Here is a 16,795-nt window from a genome sequence, read left to right as displayed (position 1 = left end):
GTGTGCGGCGAAGAAATGCACACTTCTACGTCACAGAAGCGTTGGAGCGAGGACCGCGCTTCGGCGGTACCGCGTGCGTGGTCAGGTAATCTGAACGAACGATTTGAAATCTGCTATTTCAGTCTACGTGGCTATCGTCGAAACGTCGAAACACGTAACTAGACCTTTGTGACGATTCTGTCCAACTTTCAAGCATAAGCACGTGCTCTTAAGTTTGTAACTAAGAAGCAAATTGGTATAGCTACTTTAACTAGTTAATTTATTACTTCTATATTTTTTCTTTTTACAAATGATGTTTGCCTGGCCAGATAACTCATCTGTAGCGACGTGGTTCCCGCAAATATTGTAGGCTGCTTTTCAAAATTGTTTGGAGTAAAAAAAGCAACACTCTGTATTGTGCCAGTCTTCTTTCACCGCTTGGCTAACGTTAAGATGGAGGCCCTTTATACCGGCGCATAATTTATGTATCGAACTTGTCACTGTAAACACTGCCGGTAAGTACTAAGCCGTCTAAGATTGCAGCCATCGCGAACTTGAACACATCCGAGAAGCTGTTACAAGCACCTCGGCGAAATCAATGTAGCCCACGCTTCCTTGCTATGAGCGGCGATGGTCATCTTGTCTCTCTTCCAATGTCACCTTACGGAAAGCGTGCTCTGCCACAATAATTATAGTTGAGAGGAGAAGCCCAACAGCTGCTGCTGCTGATCGGAGTGCGCGAATTACGTAGGTGCGCTTGACAACGTGGGCCAATCTGAAGCCCTGTGGCGACAGCGTGTGGGCATGTGTCCGGCTCTCGTTCGGAGAACAAAGGCCTACGCGCAGAGTTTCCACGGTGAGTCAACGCTCCTGGAAAACAGCGTGGTTGAACGAATTCCTGTGTGCAATGCTTCAATCGTGCGGCGACATGCTAAAGAGTAATAATACTAATATATATATATATATACATATATATATATATATATATATATATATATATATATATATATATATATATATATATATATATATATATATATATATATATATATATATATATATATGGTGAACTGTACTAGAAGGGGAGCTTGGGAGAGTTGGTGGTAATTCATGTTTGAATGAAAAGTAACGGCGCTAATCGGACAAGGACTTAGGCAAAGAAGAACACGACACTGGCGCTACAGTATTCGTGTTCGCAGTGTCGTGTTCTTCTTTGGCTAAGTCCTTGTCCGTTTAGCCCTGTTACTTTTCAAAATACATGGTGATATGCAAAAAAAGAGGTATTCAAGAACCATCGACGATCATTGCCAAGGTAAGCGATTATCCGAAAGCTTCTAGAAAGCTATTCGTATTTCTAAAGGGATCAAGTGCTATAAAGTGTGTGTTTGTTGCAGCGAGGATAACTAGGTGGCTTTCGTTGTCTCATTACGTAATTCCGTAGAAAACAGCGCCGTTAACTGGAACAATTGTAGCGGTAGTATATGGGTGGCTATACGTATAAACTGATTTGGGGTCGTGTTGTACGAACTGTCCAATCATCCACGAGCGATCCCTTCTACGAGAATGGCAGTTGAATCATGAGGAAGAAGAGGCAAGAGAGCGGCGAAGGTGCCGCCCGAAACAGTTAGCCAGGGTTAAGAACCCACACTGGCCTTCCAGTGTTATTTCGGAAACCACACTGGAACCCATACGCAGTTCCCCACCCTGGCGCCCAACGTGCGGGCCCGCCTACGTTGGTGGGGCCCCAGGTTGGGACACGTGGACACCTGTACACACTTGAACTTCACCTGGACACTTGGACACACCTGGACTTCAGCTAAAGCGTGCGTGCAAAGAACACGGCAGCGGCCACTTCTTCGGGAAGCTGCCGAAGTGGATCCAACGACTTGCAACATACGGAGAAGGCAAGCTGCTTTGACGTGAAAGATAGCGAGGGAGAATCGTAGAATTTACGTGCCGCTGCTTAACCGGCGTGCGGGTCGTCCACCGCTAACGGGCATAGCCCGCGAGGTGAACGTCACGATGGATCGCCAACACACGTAACTGAACGCCGGATTAATTGTTCGTTGCGAAAGTAACCGCGCAGTCGCAATGAACCTCAACAACACTTCCGAGGCAAGGTCTGAAGACAGAACGCAAAAGCGCGCTCTCCGCAAGTGCGAGGTGAGGCGCCCCGCTGCACCTCAGAACAAACCACCGCGAAAGCTGCAGTGTTGCCATGGATGTGACCCGGTTTGGGCACGTGGCCCCAGTGATCTACGGGTGTGCCGAGGCTCTGAGGAAGCTGGGCGCGTTGAGAGCCTGCGGGCACGCCTGACACGGGCGTCGCTTGTCTGTATGTGGTCTGCAGTGGCGCGAGAACCACTGCACAGGCAATTTTCACAAAACATACCCCGCACAGTGAAGCACTCTATTTGGTATTCATGCCAGCGAATTCCGAAACCACTGCCTAACAAAACACGGCGATTTAATATCACAATTGAGGAGTGATGTAACACAGCCGAAGCTTAGCTAAAGTGAACTCAGCTTGAGCACTGTCATGATACTCAGCTCTATATCGATGCTAATCTCAAATGAGCTCACTTTAGCTGAGCATCGACAGAGTCTTGGATTCAGCCGCCATATTTGCTCGACTGCGGCGCCCTCTACATAGGCCGCGAAAATTGCCAACAGAAGGCGACTGCCATCCTTCTCTTCCGCAATCTCCACAGGAAGAGAGTAGTGGTGGAAGAAGAGGAGGGCTGTCCTAGCGCGAGCGCTCTACCACACCGTCTAAACTTTCAGACACCTCAAAGCTTTTGCGCGATAGCACGTCCGCCTGAAAGAGCTGTAATAGTTGGCGTTCGCCGACCGAACGCGCCCTACAACTAAGCTAAGCAAGAGCACGCGGGCCTTTGTACCGGCGCCTTTTTTTGTATCGGCAGTGAAGATGCGGCCACCATCGATCCCCGCTAAAAACGTGGAAATAGATACATAAAGCTATTGTCGTTTAAAAGGTGTCGTTTCTCTGAGCACATAGTTTCGTACCGCGTTTGTGTTGCATTGTTTAACGTTTCGTCAAGAATAAAGAAGCTATCGGAAAGACTAACCCCGGTTGCTATCCAAGAAAGCAGTGGGCATGCTTTAGGCGGTGGTTGTTTGTGGAACTATATTACGTGGGCGGCGCTCCGCTTACCACCATTCCGAGTGAACCGGTACCTCGAGCTCCACTTCTTCAAGGACCAGTTCGGAACACCGCACAGCCCCTGCGACCACCTCTGGTCGCAGCTTCAGCGACCATAGGCGCAGCGTCTCAAGCGATAGCGTTTCAAAACGCTGGCTCTGACGTGCAAAAAAAATCGATAACGCTCCCATTATCACCGTGCTGCCGGTACCGATGGGCTCAGAGTGTCATGCCAAAACTTTTTTTCGTTCCAGTTTCCGTTTCGGTTCGATGAAAACGGTTCAATTCCGGTTTAACTCCGGAACGAAAAAAATAGCATTTCAAACCGGTTCGAACTAGTTCAAGTTCATTGGCATAACCGAATAATAATTGCAGGAAACACCACAAATTCGGTTTGTACAATATCTCCGCGCTGCTGTTAAGCTGCACCGAAAAACGACGCCTGTTTCATCTCCAGGCCGTACGCAGTTACAAAACAATTATGCGGATGCAACACAAATGCTGGAACCTATGTGAAACGAAGCTTTATTGAGGGGGAGAGAGGAGGATACACTGAGGAAACGCAGAGAGTTCTCCAGCTTGCTACTCTGCTCAAGGGGAAAGGGAAGAGTAAGACTGAGGAGTGATGATGAGGACAGGCAGCAGGATGCGACTATATACACGTTCATGTTCGTAGAACCCGTTCACAGCCTCGAAGTTAAGCTTGTGCCCAAGGAAAAAATCCAATAGAGAAATTCGTTTCGCCTTATCTGATTATGAAACAATATGCCTGATAGGTTCTTAAAACTGATGACGTGTATTGATCTATTGAATTATGGAATAAAAAGTTAGGGCCGTTTCACTTCGTGAACGCGGGTGACGCGCAAGCGAATGAGTGCTGTAGCGCACACGGAGCTATCGGCCCTCGTTGCGCCTAGACGCCTTCACTGCCCAAATCGCGGATCACGCTCAAGATAGGGCTCGCGCGGTCGCGACACACGCAGCAGCCTACGGAGCAGCCTTCCCTCCGCTCCCCCCGGTGCCTTGCGTGCGACGGAAGACGGCGCGCTTCCTCCCCGCTTTCCTCCCTTGCGCGCGCGAGACTGAGCAGCCATCGTCGGCTCACCGTCGCACTCTTCCATTCGCACATGTATCATACGGCGCGCGTGGACGATGTTATCACGAGACGAACGTGGTACGTCCATACCGCACACAGAACCCGTAGCAACTGCCAGAGTAGGTAAACCCAGCGCACCTCCGCCTACCCTCCTCCTCCGCGACGCTTCGCTCAACGCCACCTAGACTTCCTTATAGGTGGCGTTGCTTTGCCGCGCGCTCGGCACGCTCCTTCGTACTTTCGTACTGAGGGAGCCATCCCATCAGGTGCTTAACGCGCTCCATTTCATTATGGGTCAATAAAGTTGTTTCTCTCTCTCTCTCTCTTCCCCGGCGCGCGACTCTCTTCTCCACCTCTAGGCACCTTCCTCCTCCGGCGCTCGCTTCCCTCGGGGATACACACATAACTTCGCCGATTTCACTGGCAGGCCGTGCACGCTTGCGCGTAAAAGACACCAGTACGAAGGAAATAATTCAGCGACAAGTACACGCTGCGTTTACGTGCAGTTTGTTTGACAACAGGAATCACTAGCAAACATCATTATCTGTGCAGTCATTACCTCTAATAGCTTATGATCAACTAGCAAGTGTAATTACAAAATTTTCCTTCTAACTATCGTACCATGCCTTACTTTATATGTGGTGTCCCCATTGCATAACCAGACACCAATTGCACCAATTGCGGAGCATTTCAGCGTGGCAACGAGCAGGTCGTGCTTGCCAGTGTGAGCATCGGCGACCCAGAGTTACTCCTACGCCGCCAGTCAGGGTCAGTCGCGTGACCTCTGTCCAGCGCTGGTACGAATGCGCTCTAACAAAACCCAGTCTACGTAATGCATGGTGCCGGAAGCAACGTCATGGCCACAATGCTTTGAACACTACCTGTTGAAAACATCATTAGCGTCCTAGTCCGTTCCACGTCGTCACCGAGGTTCTAGCTCGGTGCTCCGAGCAAAGAGCGCGCGTCGTGAGAACGTCACCCTGCCACGTGAATCTGCCCTGTACGTTGTCATTCACGGCGGAAGCACACGTGGCATCGTGACGTGAGACGTTTCTCTCTGCAACTCTCTCTACTCTCGTCAGAAATCAGCCGCTACATTGTTTTCGCAGGTACTGAGCGTCGTAGCAACGCTGGCCCCCTACCGGCGTTGTACCTGTAGTGCTTACCTTGTCGGCATTGTACCTATATTACCTAGTACCTATAGGGCACTAGGCACTATAAGTATATGACGATACCTTGCCAGCATTGTACCTATAGTGCCTACCTTGCCGGCATTGTATGTGTAGTACCTACAACGCCTGCATACACTTATATTGCCTGGTTTCGGCAGTGCCTAGTAGTATACCCATAATGTTCTAGGCACTATATGTCAGCGCCTTGCAAGAGTTGTTCCACAAGAGCGATTCGACGCACATCTAGTTTGTCCTACATAAGGCGGTGGCAGTCTGCCTAAAATTTGAAATAAAATAGGAGAGCACGATCTGGTCCCCCCGTCCTTGCCACTATTCTTTACTATGTACTCGCTCTTTACAAGCTCCTCCTCAGCTGAGTAGCGCCGTCAGCGGGCGATCGGCCATTTCGTATTGGATAACTTAATTGTGTGGAAAAGCCTAGTTCTACTATTTCGCAAATTCCCTATGGCGCGAGAAATCGCTCCATATGGATCAGCCTTAAAAGCGTGAACAATGTGAGAGGGACCAACGAATTTGTTTTCAAGGCAGGATCACTCGTGATGTGTGAAGTCCAATTTGCTCTGTTTATATTGTTATGCCGTTATAAACGTGATTTTTTTGCTGTCCGTATCGTCAACAGCAATCTGTCAATATCCTAAACGAAGATCGACAGAAGAGAAGCAGCTGGAACCGTGGAGGCAGTCAATGGTGGTGTCTATACGTGGCAGCGGGTAGACGCCTTTCTAGAGCGCAGCTCTTAGGCGCCCGTTCCTGCTACGAGCGTCGGCGTTGTTCATCGTAACCGAGCGAACGAACACAGCGAAGGATGAAAGCAAACGCGGAGCGCAGCGGAAGTTGAAAGACGGCGATAGCGAAGAGCGCGCTAAAAGGAAAGCGGAGCAGGAGGGTACAGCGGAACCATGAGGCGGAAAGCGGAGGAGGAGGGTAGGGCGAACGCGCAGAAGAAAAGCGTAGTGGCGCGCAAGACGGGATTTGCGGCCACGATGGCTACAGGATGACGCCAGAATAGCGCGCGTCGTCTGTATGAAAACAAAGCGCTGCATGAGCGCAGGTCTGTCTGCGGCGGCTGCTGCGAATCGCGCCCACGCGTCACCCACGCGCCGCCTCTCGCGATCTCTCGATTAGCGAGGCAGTCGCGCCAGATTTAGCTCCGTTTGCAACGTGCCCCGCGAGTCAGATTGCCCGCGCCAGCAAATATATCGCTAAATAAAAACATGTTTACAGCTGCGCTCAAACTTCGCATTAGGGAGTATCGTAAAAGTCTGTGATTTTTTTTTAATTTTGTTCAGATAGCGGCAGTCCACACAGAAGTGCCCCGAGCCGTCATTCTTCTTTACCAACACCCCCCGTGATGTCCAGGGATTCAAAGAAGTTTCAATAATGTTTTATCGAGCATTTTGTTCACTTCACTTCGAATTACTTGGCGTTCCAACGCAGATACTCGATATGGTCGTCGGTATCGTAATACTATATGTAACACGTAGGTTTTTATTTCGTTGAACGCTTAGTCTCCCTAAAAATTTTCATGCGGGGCATCTTGTGTTTGGCAACTGCGGCCCCTTGAAAGTAATCTCGATGTTCCCTGTCCATCGACAGTGGTACCTGTCTACTAGGCGCTATAGGTATATGCTATCACGGATCATGCGCATGGGACGTGTTGTGGCAAATGCTGGCGACAAATTCAAAGTAGGTGAGGCCCGTAGCAGCTACAGGTGTAAATAGAGTGCTGCCACAAAAAAAAATTAATATAAATATGCTACAAGCGCCTCTAAGAAAGCAACACGCCCAAATCTTCTAGAATTAACCGAAATGATCACATTGTCATAGCTTCTGTCATATGTCTTAACCATATGTCTTTCCCATATGTCCCACATATGACGTATGTCTTTTCATTAAAGGTCTTCCTTTCTTTCTCTCTTGTAACTCGTCGTTTCTCTCTACGTAAAGCGTGCTTTACCACACTAATGGTAACTACAAGGAGAAGCCTAATTGCTTGATCGTGTGCGCCAGTATGAAGTACGTGTTATGGCGACGGCATGTAGACGCGCCGGTGGCTCTCATTCAGGAAACAAAACTCTACGCCAAGGGATTTCACAATCAGACAGAAATCGAGGGGAAAAGCACGTTTCATCAATTTGTGTGCACAATGCGCAAGGTTGTGCCATGGTTGTTTCAGATGTGTCATGATCTTCCATATGGTATGAAATTTTGGTCATTTATGAAGCTAGACGACAAAAAGATAACGCGAGAGAAAGAAATGTGGATACCATAAATGAAAACAGATTGAAAAACCTCACCATTGATTAGAATTCTCAATGGCTTTGTGAACCGATGACGTTGCGTTCTTCTTGTATTTCTTTTGTTATTTCTTGTATTCTTTTTATTTTTTCGTACGGCATCTTCTTTTTTCTCAACTACATATACTGGTACTAGGCAATGTAAATTCATATTTAATTATGAAGAAACTGAGCAATTTACTTACTTGCAGAATAAACTGACGGGTCTTTTCCCAACCTTGCCTTTTCTTAATTGCTGCACACACAATAAATGAAATGGCTACTCGGTCCTGTTCATGGCCCTGCCCTGCATAGAGCTCTAACGTTGTTTTATCGTGCATTCAAGTTCTCCTGTAAGCCTTCTCGGTATCCTCTACCTTTTCTTTTGAGGTTATTTCGGTGTTCCGTTTTCCGTCATTGCACCCACGTTCACTTGCGAGGAACAGTGTTCTTCTAATACACCCACAGGCTCCGCACCTTCAGCGACACAAGCCGTCTAGCTATCGTATTATAGTGCCGCCGCCGCGCGGTAACTTTTCGCAACCGCGCACTTCATCCCAGCAGAAGGCGACGACGACAAGATCGTTACTTCGATTAAGCCAAAACGCCCTTGCGCGAGATAACGGTTTCGGCACGCTGACGCCCTGGTACGAAGATGCGGGCTCACACCGAGTCACGTGCTCTTCGCTTACGACATACAGGGCAAGAGACGTTAAGGTACTCCCCACCGTCGCGAGGAAAAAGCAAGTTGGCTGCGCGATGCTGGTGTTCCGCCGATCCATCTTGTCCTGTCGCTGCTCGTCGCGCGAGACGAGTTGCTTCTTGCACCCCCTCTCCCCTTCCATTTCTGCTACTGGAATCTGTCTCAGTAAAATGGTGCAGTACTGTGCAAACAACAGAGTCGAGGTACAGCCAACCGAGAAAATTAACATTCGCCCGCGGTCGATTGGTGGGCCTGTAGAGAAAATCGCACAGAAGACGCGAACGAGTTAGCAGTCAACATGTGTCGTCTGCGCCGACCTTTGTGGTCTGCTCACTCATCCATGTATATGGTCTTTTTGCAGTTTGTAATCTAAGCAATTGGCTCAAGGCAACACAAGTTCAGCTTGGTGCACCTTTTTATCAATGGGTAAGCATACTGCTTTAACGCTTTCTAACCTCGCCATCTGAGTCATGGTTAAACTCTTGATGCCGAAATGCGAAAACACCCGCGTACTTAGATTTAGGTGTACGTTAAAGAACCCCAGGTGGTCGAGATTATTTCGGAGTCTCCCACTACGGTGCGCCTCATAAGCAGATAGTGGTTTTGGCACGTAAAATCCCACAATTTAGTTTTAAACTTTTGATGCCCTAATGCGGTAAGAGGTCTAAAATTTTAAATAAGTAAGGATGGTCGCACCAAGGTTATGCAAAGGAACTAGAAGCTGACTCCGAGTATAAAACTATTCTAAGATTCGATTGCTTGCTACAGTGGATAATAACTGTAGCGTCAATAAGCAGCCGAAAGGTAAAAATGGAAAATTCAGTGACTCCTTCCTTTACCCTGCCTAGAAGAAGAGACCCATAGTATTTATCTGCATATCAGCACAGCTCCAGCACATGGCCAACTGTTATTCTGTTTAGGCCGATTGAGTTTATGTTTGCTAACAGCAAGACCATTGTCACAGCACACTGTCGAGTTTTTTTTTATTTTATTTTCGCAGTTGTCATCATTAAAGAACACTCTCGTTTTCGACCGCAGACGACGCATTGCCGTCTGCCGTCGATGACAGTAATAAGCATGCAGACGACGCACAATGACGATACCGTCTGCCGTCCACAACAGTAATGCAGACGACGGATCCGTCCAATGCGCACTCTTGCGCTACGTTTGTCCACTCTTGCAGAAGTCCGGCGCGCGCACCAAACAGGGAATGCTAATCTTGTTTCGCCGACGCATACAAAGCTTATCCCATACCTAAACGCGGCGACGTGCACTGTTCCATTCTCTACGCTAACTTCCTTTATAGGTCCCACAGCAGTGCATCGTTTTAGTGAGACTAGGCGACAAGGTTCCGATAAGCCCCTCGGCAGCCCTAGCGTCGTCCCTCGTCTTCTTTCCTGCATCGCCGTCTCCTTTCCGCCCACTTGTTTCTCGACAACGGAAGCAGCTTCGCGCGAGGTGATCAACGCTGACTTCATGCGCTGATGCAATCAGGGAGGTCGGCCAGGCTCAGACAAGCCGCTCGAGCAACAGTGGCCCCTCATCTCCTCCGAACACCCGATCGAGTCATTGCTTCGCGTTCAACCGTGCTCGATTAGGAGCAGCCGATTAGGAGCTGACTCTTACCGACACGAGCTCCCTCCGAAAGTTAGAGGGGCACTGAAGGAGAATGTTAAGGGAATACTTGATATGACATTCTTTTTATGTACTTCTTTTTTAAACGTTGAATGAAGGAACAAGCTTTCTAAGCCCTAGAAAAACTACTGGCGAGCGTCACACGCCCTAAATAATTTAATGCATAGCTTGTTTCTACCAACTAGTTCTGGTTTCGGTTCATCGTAGGTGGGTGTGTCATGATGTCATGATACACTGGCTCGCTCTGTCCCTGCGATCGCTGCCACTACCACAGTTTCCCACACTTACTAAATTTCGCCACCTTGAGGGGCAGCCAAAAGTTTACGTCGTTGTTTACAAACGCACAAAGCCGTTATTGTGTATATGGGTCGAAATTTTTATTGTGACATTAATATCTATCTATCTATCTATCTATCTATCTATCTTGGCGCTGTTGAGGCTTTCGCTTATTCTCTTGCGTTGCGTGCAACTTTGGTCTGTTAATTGCGTTGATAAGCTTCGTGATCTGGGGGCGAAGCGCTTTCCTTTTCTTCGTTACTATATACTTCGCTCACTTCTAGTCTAGTAACAATGGCGCCTTGCTTGTCAGTGGCCTGTGCCGATGTTAGGTATATTGAGAGACAAGAGCAAAAAAAGAATTTCATCAAACAAACATCGTATATGTTAGCAAGCTGATAATATCCGCACAAACTATAGGAGGAGGTATATAGCATACATGTATAGTGCAAACCAAAGTAACTTATATGTACAGTGTACAAGGACCATCTACCAATCGCTACACCCAGAACAAATGCGTGTGGCCAGGTGACTGCTTCTGCCAACTACGAAGTGCACTGAAAGCACTGCGTCCTGCGGTGTCGTTTTTTTATTTCATTGTGCCTTTTCGTTCAACTAATTTCAGTGGAGCCGAAGAAATAAACAAAAGATAAAAGGATGGTTGTGGGAGCGGTGCAGGAAGCCGGTCAGCAAAAGCCAGCGCTGGCTAAAGCAAACAAACTCTCTGGACGCAGTGTTTTAGTTTAGAAGTCTCTCTTTATTCTTCTCGTCTCTCTCTCTATTCTTCTCGAGTCGCCAGTGTCTCCTCTGAGGCCAACACTTTGTACATTTCTTGTTTTCAATAATTGTTTGTTTTTGAAAAGAAAAATAAACGCGCTCTCGAGCTGTGTTGTCTTCTGTTTCAAAAACACCCTCAGCCCTTACAAGTATCCACCCCTCCAGAAAGACAAAAGCCAATTGCCTCGTTTCTTTTGTTTGTTTGTTTGTTTGTTTGTTTTTGGTCTATCGCCTTCATCTTATTTCAGGGTTGTATAAACACAGACAAAAACAAGCTGTAACGAACGAAAATAATCCGCAACAAAAGCCTTGCCGCTGGCGTAACACGCGGGCCACCGACCGACAGGCGTGAACCCGCACGCTTTTAACAGTGCACCGCAGAACCTGCGCGCCTCCGAAAAAGTCGTTACGGCCGCCAAAGCCGCGACCAACTCAAGAACCCAACAACCCTCACCCCCCTCCCCCCCGCGCATCCCCCTTGCCCACCCACCTCGTCGCAGTCTTGGGGGAAGGCACGTCTCTCGTTCAGCGGCGTCTTGTGTTCCTCCAAGGCCTTCTTTTCTTGTTTTACTATCTTTCTTTCTTTTTTCTCTCTCTCCCTCTTCTTGGTTCAGCCTTGGGGTCCGCCTGATCGAATTTCCGTTCTCAGTTATCCGGCGTCTTCGAACGAGCGAATCTCGTCAACTTTCGAGGAGACAGACTGCGCGACAAAACGGCACGCTGACGCGTCGGCGACGAAGCGTTGACGTGTAGTACGTGCGCGGTTCGCTTTGTATTTTTGTCGCGAGGCGTGAACGACGCTTCCAAGGCGCGCGTATTATTAGCGCTGGCGACGAAGTACGCCTGCTTGAAGGAGCGTCCTGTTGTGGTGGTTGTCGTCGCCGTCACGGTGGACTGTGCTACGAAAGCGCTGGAGCGGAGGAAACCACAAAGCATGGTCGCGAGGAGAGTCTGACATTTATTTGGCGCTACCGCGGTGCCGTTGCATGCCTGGTAGTGCCGAGAAATTGGCGAGGGATGTCTCCTTATCAGATTATGTCATTCAGTAATTGTCCTGTCGACATACGCCTCGCTTCTCATATCTCTTGGTGATCTGTTACTTGTGAACTTACGATCCACAGCTGCTGCCCACGACTCTACGTCACCTGCGAGGCTGTGGTCACTTCAAACAGAGCAGCACGATGGCTGCAGCGGACGCGCAACGCACGCGTAATTAACCGCCGTTGATTAGTGCAGTTATGAAAATACGTCTCACCGTATTATGTAAACGTCCATGCCACCCTGCTGGTTATACGCACCTACATGTGGATGTCCTGACCAAGAGCAATTGTTCCTTGTCCCTTGTCTAAATGTTGGCTATAGTAACATCCCTCGATCAACACCCATGCGAACCACAGCTATCTCTTTATTACAACTCCCTCCACACAGCGCAGCGAAGGCGGAGTGCACAGCACAATCCAACGCACCCGCCGCTCCTCCAGTCACGTGCCCTATACGTCACATCGCTCCGGTGCTCCTTCTCCCCTGCTTCGTTGCTCTCCCCCGGCAGTCGTGCCGCCGAAGACATACCTCCCTAAATAATCCGAGGTCGAGTTTTTAACTGTGTAAAGGGATCGCAATATAGCGTTAACATAAATAGGTTGGACGTTCGAACTGTACGGCGTCTCTGCGATGGATAATGAATGCAGGCGGAACAAAGCAGTATGTTCCAAAGCGCGGCGACATGGTGTACGGTCTCTAATTCATTATTTGAGGCGGTTAAGTACAATATTGCAGAATTGTGTAATGTGAAACTTTGAAGTCTTTAATAGTCAAGAAAAGTTAGAAAAATGTGTAATAATCATAACAGAAGCAGCTCTTGCAACGTGTTCGTAGTAGAAGGGAGGCCGTCAAAGACTCAGGCAGGAACATAAACCGTGAAGAAAAGGTAAGACGCAAAGAAAATGCTGTTGCCACGTAATATAAATTGGAAACGTAAAAAAAAAGTATTGTGATGCTTTAGAAGACTGCAATTCGACGCACTCAAGCCTACCTTCACAAGAACTTTCAATAGGCTTAAAAGAGTCCTTGTATCAAGAGAGGCAATTTGTGCGATTTTATGCCACTGGTCAGCAAAAAAAGATCGAGAAGGAGGAACGCTGCCACCGTCACCACAGTAATCGCGCAGCAGACGGCGGCCTAAACAGAAGTTCCGCGCCAATAATGGCGGCGCGGCACTGCCTCTCTCGCCCCAAGCATGTGGATTCTGTAGCCGTCATCAGCCGGCGGGGGTTTCGAGACGCTCTCCCTCTTCTTCTTCTTTTCCAAGTCGACGCCCCGCCTAAAGACCTCGTAAAAAACCACGTCGCCAGATCTCCAGCGCTGCCCAACGCGGCACGGCACGGCACAACCGGACGAGTAGAGAAACAAGGTAACGTGCTTCGCTTGCTAACAACCGCCCCCGTGCCACATCTAGACGGCTGCCTCGCCCTCCTTCACTCAGTGATGGCTCATTGGCTCCGGCTTCCCTGCAAGACACCCGTGTTGGTTCGCTGTCCTCGGCGATCGCGTTGGATGAAGGCGGCGGTTCTTTTGGGATGTTGGAGAGCAAAGTAAAGTATACAGGAGAGCGCGGGAACGGGTGTTCCGTGCGACAAGAGACCACGAAATGTTCCCGTCGAGCTGGAGAAAGGGAAATGGTGGGGAGGAGGGGAATAAAGGGGCGGGAAACGAGGACTTCCGGAGCACGTAGCTAGCGCACAACATCCAGGGTTCGCGCAGTACGGTCGGCAAAGAAAGAAAGAAACAAAGAAAGATGGTAGAATGGCGAAGGAAGGTACAGCATTAAAAATCGGGAGACACGTACCGTTGTACTCTGAGGAAGGACAACGATGACTTCTGCTGTTCCTTTTTTCTTTTCTTTTTTTCGTCTGCGACACGAGAGGGCGCGAATTTTTTGTTGAAAGAAGACAAGAAAAAATTGCGCGACGTCTTGAAGAAGATGAAGAAAAAACTAAAGTGACAGAAAGAAAACTACATTTGTGTGCGTTTCATCTGTGGCGTTATTAAGCCAATAACGTTAACCGATTCGAAAAAATGGCATATCATCGATGGTGCTACGACGTGGAGACGCTGTTCAGCAAATTAAGGAATTCTAAGGTTTTACGTGCCAGAACCACGATTTGATTGTGAAACATGCCGTAGTGGAGGACTCCGAATTAATTTTGGACCACCTGAGGTTCTTTAACGTACGCCTAATGCAAGGTACAGGGGCGTTCTTGCATTCCGCCCCCATCGAAATGCGGCCGCCGCGGCCGGATTTTCGTCCCGGCTGTTTAGAGAAACTCAATGGTTTATTCAAATGTTAAACACCAGATACAGGTGTGTAAGAAGGGGGGGAGGAGAAGGGATAAACTTCTGAGCCTCCCGAAATGTCCCTATAGTTCCTTAGTGATTGGGGATGCGCTAGAAAACATCGAGTGCAAGTGAGGCGCGCAAAGACACATACGTGATACGCGCTAACAACAGTCGTTTATTACAGTGCCACGCGTTTATATATAGATATATGCCTTATTTACTCAATTATAACGCGCACTCTTTTCTGAAACATTTCTATACACTTCTAAGCCTCCCGAAATGTCCCTTTAGTTCCCTAGTGATTGGGGAAGCGCTAGAAAACATCGAGTGCAAGTGAGGCGCGCAAGGACACATACGTCATACGCACTAGCAAATGTAATTTATTACAGTGCCACGTGTTTATATATACCATATTTACTCGATTATAACACGCACTCTTTTTTGAAACATCTTACTAAAGAAGGACGTGCCCGTCAATAAAGAGTGGTAAAACAAGGCAAGGTGTAGCCGTAAGCATTCGAAGTTGTAATGCAAACCTGCCCACAAGTCGCCAGCTTTAGTTCGGGGCCAACTTATTCGAGCACGCCACTTATTCGTGTACATGTAAAAGTGCTTTCTAAGACAATGGCTTGACCTATTTGGATGAAATGTGTTGCATTTGCAGGATCAATTTAAATTCTAGTGCCTGTAGGAAATGTAATCTTGATTTAATAGTCTGGACTTTCTTACAATAAATGCTGAAAATTGGTAAATTAAAAAAAAATAGAAAAACGAAGTTTACAAATGCGCAGATCTGCACCAAAAACAGATATCGCTGTTACGTAAACTGAATCCGTTATATCATCTAAAGCGGGCAAATTTGATATAAGAATTCACAGCCTGCGTAAATTCGATACAATGTGTACAGTGTACTTTTGCAAAAGTCCCACTTGAAATTATTATTTGTATATTTCAGTTGAATCCGTAATACATCGATTTTAGCTGCTTCGCAATTTACAGAAATGTAGTAATGTTTGTTAACCCTTTAGCTTGCAAAATTTTTTTTTTATTTACAAATACTGCAGACCCTATTCGGGCCCAAGCAGGAAGCACAAATAAAAGAACATCTGACCTAGAATGTTTTTATTGCTTTATTTCTTCTTGATATTGTTCAAATACATATACCAAATGAAATATGAAAGGGTTTCTCTGAAAACTAAGTGAGATACAGCGGGTCGAAAATATTGTTGACCAGCTGGTTAGAGGCAATTGTATGGTCCAAAAACTTCTATTTGGTACTTGGTTTGGCAACGTAAACGTGTATTCTTGAGATGCACCTCAATGGAGAAAAAAAAAGCACTAGCTTTCTTAAACAAAGGAAAAGAATTCGCATTATATATAATATGACCACCACGTCCGTTAAGACGATACCGACGAGGTCTTCGAGTTTTGTCGCGAAAACATCTGCTGCTGCTCATGGTCTACATTTTTGTGACTACTGATGTTGAGCAGGTGCATAAATTAAAGTAAATTGAAAGTAACAAACAATATAGGGAGCTGTAACCTTTATATGTTTCTTTTAAATGCGATTTTCTAGAATTTTTATCAAACATAAACAACATAGATAAAAAAATCCGCTTCCTACAGTCAGCACATTCTTACCCTTTTTTTTTTTTAATGCAACCAATTTCATCAAAATTGGCGCGCCGATTGTCGAGAACTGTTTCTTCGTTCCCATGTTTAGAGGGGAACCCCCGAGCTAAAGTTTTCTGCTGTGACGTTGTTTGTGCCTGCCTTACGAGTTCGTTAGGCAGCTGCCATGGTATACAGGGTGCCCCAACTACCATGCACCAAGATTGCGAAGTATGCAAATGCCACGTAGCTGGACAGAACCAAGGTAACGTTGCTTGCCGTCGCTTGGAGATACTCAGAGTATTTCTTTTATTCCGCCTGATTACATGATTAGTCTTAATTAATTAATCAACTTGTCAAATATTATAATTAGATGAAAAGTGTAAACGAGAAAATTGTAGAGCATCATGAAGAACTCCCAATACAGCTTTCCGTTGCTCAATAAGTGCTGCATAGAAGTGTTTATTTTTCCGAGCGTGAAAGAAGCCCGCGAATACATGCAAGATTGCCGCACAACTGGTCGCTCGAGGCACAGATACTGCATCTGTTAAAGAACCTTTATTTATTCAGGTACCTACAGCGCCCGTTGAGGGCATTTTTGTAGGGGGATACAGTTCCAAAACATACATCGTCATGCAGATGACACTGTGTAAATAACAAACAACAAACAATAAAAATACAATGCATTCCAATACTGAGCAAACTGATAACAAGAGAATCATGAAAGCAAGAAAGACGTAAATATTGTCA

The sequence above is a fragment of the Dermacentor andersoni genome, chromosome 8, assembly GCF_023375885.2.
Source record: "Dermacentor andersoni chromosome 8, qqDerAnde1_hic_scaffold, whole genome shotgun sequence".
In the NCBI taxonomy this organism is placed as follows: domain Eukaryota; kingdom Metazoa; phylum Arthropoda; class Arachnida; order Ixodida; family Ixodidae; genus Dermacentor; species Dermacentor andersoni.
Note: the sequence above shows the minus strand (reverse complement) of the source record.